The sequence below is a fragment of the Peromyscus californicus genome, unplaced genomic scaffold (assembly GCF_007827085.1).
Source record: "Peromyscus californicus insignis strain IS unplaced genomic scaffold, ASM782708v3 Scaffold_22__1_contigs__length_63687245, whole genome shotgun sequence".
Lineage (NCBI taxonomy): Eukaryota > Metazoa > Chordata > Mammalia > Rodentia > Cricetidae > Peromyscus > Peromyscus californicus.
This window is the reverse complement of record NW_026294525.1, coordinates 46,376,109-46,382,333: the sequence shown is the minus strand read 5'-3', so window position 1 is coordinate 46,382,333 and position 6,225 is coordinate 46,376,109.

Sequence of the window (6,225 nt, the reverse complement as noted above, 5' to 3'; positions counted from 1 at the left end):
CAGTGGATCACACAGATTCCTTTCCCCACCCCCATTGCTTTATTCACCTCCCCCCAACCCCCACTCCAGACTCCAGACTCCAGCAGACATTCCCTAGCAGCCCTCAGGCACTCCAACCAGAGAAGCAAGTAGCCTAACCAGATCTTCACCTCTTCCACTTCCCTCCAGATCTAATCCTCCACAGTGTCACTCTGACCTCTACAGTAAACCACATGCTGCCGCCTCCCCCTCCTCTCTGACCCATTTCCATCGATCATATTTTCTCCTCCAACCCTGCTCCCCACTCATCCTGTTACCCCAGCCCCCACCTCCAACAGGCATTCCCTGGAAACCCACCAGTCAAGCCTGCCAGAGACGCAAGTAGGCCTGTGAAGTAAGTAGTCAAGCTGGAGACAAGCCTAAGCTATCAGCTGAGCATTTACAATTAATAATAAGTCTCTGTGTCATTATTTGGGAACTGGCTGGAGGGACAGAAAAGGCCACCTATATATGGCATCCAATGTGGAGCTACATAGATCCACATAAAACCCGAGAAAGGTCAAAAAAATGGTTTCAAACACACAAAAACGGAGCCAAGCATGGCTTCCTAGTCTCAGTCTCATGCCAGCTGCAGTGAGGAGATACGTCTCTAACAACTTACATTAACCAGGAGACATGTCTGTTTCTATTCATCTATGTGCTGCCCTGAGGCTCGTTTACCTCATCTACGAACTCTCCATGTTGCTTCTTTCACAGCTGGCTCATGACTCCTCAGACTCCACCCTTCTTCTTCCCAGCATTCTCTCTGTCCCCCAAATCCTAGTTATTGGCCAATCAGCTTTCTATTAATGATGAGAGCAATACATTTTCATAATGTACAGAAGGATTATTCCACAGCAGCCAAATAATAGGGAGACAGAGTTCCAACTGATCATCTCTCGTCACTAAATGAAGCTTCCAGTACTGGGATTTGGTTACATCTAATTGAGTTGTTGGCCAGAGGGGTCCCACGGGAACCCCCAAATAACCCAGGCTGTTGCCAAGACTGTAGGTTGCTCTCCATAAACTGACAGCAATGCTCCCATTGCTGAAGACAACACCCCTACACAACTCATGGAACATGAAGAGGTCGAGCTGGTGCCTATAGAGAACCTTCAAACCTATGTGCTAGAGTTTGGTACAGGAAGGTACTCTGCATGCTACCAAAGGAAATAAGTAACAAGCAACCCAATCACAAACCTTTTGATCTACAATAGTGTCCCGACTGCAAGATATGCTATTGTAATGGTGGCACAAAGCTTGTGGGGTAACCAATCAATATTTGATTTGATTTAAGGCCCACTGCACAAGATGGAACCCATAACCGACACTGGTTGGACCTGAAACTACATAGCCCAGGGACCTGGGGCAAAACCAAATGACTTCTAATGCCATTCTGCTATACTCATAGATGAATGCCTTGCTCAGCCATTATCAGAGAAGCTCCTTGGTAAATCAGATGGGAACAAGTACAGAGATCCACAGCCAGACAATATGGAGAGGGTGAGAGACCTAGAAACATCAGCTCTAAATGAAAAATGGGTCAAGGCCAAAATTGAGAGAGGAATTAAAGACTTTCTAGAATTAAGTGAAAATGAATACACAACATACCCAAACTTACGGGACACGATGAAGATGGTTCTAATAGGCAAGTTCATACCACCAAGTGCCTACATTAAAAAACAAAGTCTCCATCCCTACAAATCAAATGATCAATGCACATATGAACTCCCAGAGACTGAGGCAGCATGCACAGGGCCTGCATGGGTCTGCCCCATGCGGGGTCCTAGAGCGGAAAGGAGAAGTGCACACATGTCCCCATCCCTAACTCAGAAGCAACCTCCAACTGATAACCACTTGCAAATGAAAATTAGTTTTTTCGAAGGCAGTCTCACTGGGGAAGCAAAGTATTCTTACGGGCAGGCTGCATGACCAGCAGTAGATGGTCAACAGAAAATGAACTCAACGACATCTTTGGAGGTAGGTTCCTTATCTCATAATAACATGCCAGGCTTTTCCTTTTTTTAATTTATCTTATTTCTATGTATTTTTCTTATATCTTTTTTTTACCCTACAGATCCTTTGCCTGTATATTATGGGTTACAGTTTAGTGTTTTGTTTTGTTTTTTAAAATGGGATTCCTGAGTACATGAACCACTGGGGTCTCTGCAACTATATCTGTTTCTTGTGCTTTTCATTGTACTCTTTTTTTCCCAGTTTGTTTTGTCCTATTCTGATGGGCTAGGTTTTATTTTATCTTTATATTACATTATATTGTATTATGTTAATTGTATTATTATATTATATTATATTATATTATATTGTATTATATTATATTATTCCCTTAGAAGCCTGTTTGTTTTCTAATGGAAGACAGAAAGGGGGAAGATCTGAATGGGAGGGGAGGGGGGACAAGCTGAGCGTAGAAAGAGGGGAAACTGTAACCACGATACAGTGTGTGAGAAAATATCTATTTTCAATACAAGGAAAAAATTAAAATAATATTAGCATTTGCCTGTTCGGTGAGTAACAAGGCCACCAATAGAAACACTAATCTTTTACCTATTAAACCTTGAGTTAGAGAAGTTAACTAACTAGGAGGTCTTGTTGCACACAACCAACTCCAACATAAGCAAAGTCTTGATGAATCACAGGCCCTTATACCTAGAAACTTGGAAATAACTCAAAGCCCTCATATTCTAGACAAAGAGGCTGAGACACACAAAGGCTGTGTCTTATCCAAATTCATATGGTAAATAACTATACAGAAGACCTATACTCCAATTAAGCACCCATCCTGTCGTTTTATAACCATATCATGACCATTTCGTTGGGTTCATTCTTTCATTCAAGATTATATAAAATTATCACTATATTTGTGTGTGTGCCATGGTCCATCTATGATGGTCACAGGACAACTTATTGCAGTTGGTCCCAGGGATCAAACTCAGGGGACCAGGCTTGGTAGCAAACACCCTCATGTACTGAGCCATCTAGTATTTGTTTAGTACCCACACTGTTCTAGGTACTGTTGTATGTCCCGAAACACAGAAGTCAACAAAGTGCCCTGCCTTTGACGATAGACTAGGGGACGAGGGAGACTCATCAGGTTATAGTGTCACAACACTACAGAGAGAACCAGAGGTGTAAACCTTGGAGACACTTTCACACGTCTCAGCCACAGCAGAGACTAATGTGACCGGAGGGGAGCAACAAGGTGAGAAAGGATACCTGTTGTACACGAATGTCACGGAGCCATGGTCTATATGGCTTACACTGATAAAAACCTGTAATCCATAGCAAGCAGGGAAATACGGAGCAGAGGAGTTAGATTGTAGCAGCCCCATGGGGCAGCCGCACCGTGTCATAGACTTAGGGTAAGGCTGGAAGCAGAGAGGCCAGGTATGGTAGACCAGATGACGGACGACACCACCTCTCCAGGGGCTGACAGTGGACACTGAAATGAAATGTCATGTGACTGTGATTAGTGATGGGCCTTGGAGACACCTCAGTAAATGAAACATTAGCCACACGGACTGTTTGAGAACTTAAAAGTAAGCTTTGAAAAGGCAAGGCTCGGTTCTGGGTTTGTGAGCACTAAGGTTGACTTGGAACCTCACAGCCACAAAGCAAAAAGAAACACCAACTTGGATTGGTGTTTGGATTAGAGTAAGAAACACCTAGAGCATTATTAGTGCTCTGGGATATGTTTGTGAGGGTGTTGCCAGAGAAGACTAACAGCAGGGAAGAACTAACCTGAATGTGGACATTACCATCCTGAGGGCTCAGGATGAGTAAGAAGGGAGACAGGAGTAACACATTTCCTTCCAGACCCATGGAGATGTGAGCAGACAGCTGTGGCACGCTCCTCCTCCCTTCATTACGCTCCCTGCAGTCCAGCCTTCCTTGCCACAATGGGAGTATATCCCTATGAACTTTGAGAATACATCCCATATATATCTTATATATCCTTATGTATATATCCCATATATATCATATATATATATCTCCCATATATTCATATGAACTGTGAACCATATTCCTATATCCCTATGAACTGTGAGAATATATCCTATATATCCCAATGTATATATCATATATATATATTCCATATATCCTTATGACTGTGAAACCCTTCACTGATCTGTTTCTTGTTAGGTTCCTGGCTGCAGCAACAAGAACAGTAACAGTAATATCAACTAAGAAACAGCCACTGTAACTTTCTAGTACCTACAGAAGAAACTTAAATACTAACAACAAAATGACCCAGGTCTTCCTTAGAGGCTCTGCTGAAAGGACAAAGGGAACTTTAGTTCTGTGTTCTTGTCTAGGAAGGACTTGGCAAGGCCCATCTGAGGCTCGAGCTAGTGCCTTGCAGGAGTCAGTTACCATTTCTGGGGACCTGACTCTTCCCCATGGTCTATGGTTATCAGTCCTTAGGCAGCTGTGTCTGAGGGATCCCATGTTCTCATTGCCAACATTGACTTAGCTCTCTGTTGACCTTGGCCATTTCCCCTCCTGACACTTTTATTTTCAAAATATACCCTGAACTTGTTCCTTATGTTTGTTCAAATCAGCATCCGTTTGCTTGGCTTATCGCCATAGCATCCTCTATACTTTCAGATTTGTGCCATGGGGTAGCCACAGCAGCATGTCTCAAATACAAAGTCTGTGCCACTTTTCTAACACTTCAAGAATTCCTCACAATATGCACACGGATCACTGTGCATGCTCCCCACTGGCCTCCAACCTGCCAGGTGAACTGTTTCCTTAAGAACTGTGAAGCAGCCCAGTGGTGGTGGCACATGCCTTTAATCCCAACACTTAACAGGCAGACCACTGAGTTCAAAGCTAACCTGGTCTACAGAGCGAGTTCCAGGACAGCCAGGGCTAGCCAGAGAAACCCTGTCTGGAAACAAACAAACAAAAAAACCCAAACCAAAAACTGTGAAGTAGCTGCTCCCCATAGTCCATCTGGTAACAAATCATTGGAATTCCTTTGAATAAGCAAATAAGCAGCTTATCATTGAAATGTTACTTTGTGGACCTTGATACTCAGTATATCAAGAGTTTCCTTTTCCCTCCTTTAAAGTTTAAAAGGGGACAAAAATCAACTCTTAATATATCTGAAACAAGAAGTCAGAAGTAAAATGTGCCTGAATACATTGGATATAATTTATTTCTCTGCTGTAAGTAAGCAATACTTGCTAATAAACAAACACAAAACAAAACAAAATCATATGTGTGAGTGGAGCACTGTGGCTCACACCTACAATCATGGCACTACTGAGGCCAGATTAGGGGTATCACAAATTCTAGCAATCCCAAACTAGACAGCAAAATTAATCCAAGCAACGACCACAGTCAAAACCTAGAAAATTTACAAAACTCATTTATGGAACCATCATAATTTAGCAAGAGAACACTATACAAATAAAGCGAGCTTTAATACACAAGAAAGGCAAAGAAATCTTGAGGGAATATTTTTAGTATGTTGGGTTTTTTTCCCTGAGGCAATCTCCCCACATTCTGTTTAAGCGAACACGTGCTCCTTTATTATACACAAATACAAACCCAACTAACTGTTGAATACTTATTTCACAAAAAACGTATGTAAACTGTTTTCCTAGTTTTTTTTTGCTGTTACGGTTACTGACATTTTGATTGTTGTGATGAACCTAAAGCTGGCCAGTCTATTAGCAGAAGTGGAACTACATCAAGGGTTGGGTACTTTCCTCGGCATTTCACCGCAATGTTTACAATGTCAAAACTGTGACTAAAACCCGCACCCCCATCCGTTCGCTGACACACAACCGTAGACACCCCGAGGCCAGCTTTCCGCCTCGTTCATTTCACAGCTTTCACGTGAAAGCCCAAGATCTGCTGAACCCGGGGCTCGACGTCCAGCCTCCGGTTCGACCGGGGATCTCCTGCTTCCCCAGCAGCCCGGGCCGAACCCGGACGCGCCCCGCGGCTCCCCAGACCTCCCAGCTCGGCTTACAAGAGTCCGCCCTGATCTGAGCCTCGAGTGACCCCAGAATCCGGCCAGCCGCGGACCCCAAGCTGCTCGGGCCCAGGACCTGGTGGGCTGGGAACCCGGAAAGGCGGAAGCCGGCGGACCTCCAAGCCCCGCCCTCGGTGACGCCACCGCGCCCTACGCGAGACCCAGACTTCCAGGCCAGACTTCTCGAGCGCAGAATGAGGATG